This window comes from Penaeus chinensis, chromosome 2 (genome assembly GCF_019202785.1).
Source record: "Penaeus chinensis breed Huanghai No. 1 chromosome 2, ASM1920278v2, whole genome shotgun sequence".
In the NCBI taxonomy this organism is placed as follows: Eukaryota; Metazoa; Arthropoda; class Malacostraca; order Decapoda; family Penaeidae; genus Penaeus; species Penaeus chinensis.
Window position 1 is genome coordinate 28,318,896 of NC_061820.1, and position 1,305 is coordinate 28,320,200.

Sequence of the window (1,305 nt, forward strand, 5' to 3'; positions counted from 1 at the left end):
GAAAAGTACTCATGTGTTTTCGCATACGTGTGGGTGCGTATACACATATATATGCACATTTGCGCATATGTCTATTTATGTATATACATGTGCATGTGTGTAGTTGTGCATAATGTAGGAGTATGTATGCATATCATATGCATAGGAGCATGTGTATAGGTGTATGCTTGCATATGCGTATTACTTAGGGTATTTTCGGGTGAACAACTATGTCTGCACAAGGTGTACATGCGCATAAATGAAATCAATGTATAAAACATAATCACACATATTTGCACTTCTGATACGGAAGCCCATACTCACGGGTGTATATCCTGGTTTAGTGAGCAAGCCCGTGCGTTGCTGCTCATAAGTTCACACTAGACAGGGCCAACCCTGCTGGAAGGGCTTATCAGTGGCATCCCGGCTAAAATGCCCCCCCTTCCACCGGTCAATCGGCTGGTCTCCCCCGGGAGGCTAGGGTCAAGCAGTCATGCCGCCATTGGCACTCACAATGGTCCGTGAGTGCCGTCACAATGGCTATTGGCTGCGTATATCCTCTCATCACTCCTGTTGCTGTTAGACACTGGTTCTGACACTCAGCTTCCCCTTGTTGGACTCCGTGGTGGGTGGGGGCGTGAGAGGATGAAGCACTTACCAATTCATGGAAAAAACAATCAAACACCCCCCTCAGACTGAACTTACAGTTGACGAACCGCGCAAGGCCCAGACCACGGTAGTCACCATGAAGGCATATGCGCCTTCCGGTGGCAAAAGAAAGCCCCAAGCACAGGATGACACTGTCACCCCTGCTGCTAAGGTGGACAAGACCGAAGCCAATGGGTCTGTCCACCGAATAGTCAAAGATCTTGACTCGCGAGCTGGCCTCTCCAGGCCAGCAGCTAAGCCAGGGAGGCCCCTGAGTTCACAGACGGCCTCCCCGACTGAGAGGGGAGAGCAGGCTGAACCAGCCGCATCAGCTCCTGCCTCCTCAAACAAGCCCGAAAGCCGAAAGGGCGGGCCGAAGCGTCCGAGGCCGGATACCGACTCTGATGAAGAGTCGGGACCCCCTAAACGCTTCACCCAGTTCAAAGTGCCAGCTAAACCCGAAGGCTTCGACAATGCCTACCAATTGGTCAGGGCATTGGAGTTGCAACGGAAAATCCGGTTGTCGATCCGGGTCGCCCGAGATCAGGGCATGATCATAATGCCCAAAGATCAAGCTACCTTAAATTTCCTCCGGGAAACGAAGGAGCTAACTGATGGGAGAAAAGTGAGTCTTTCCCCACTAATTCCCGAGGAAAAGAGAACCAAGATGGTGCTACT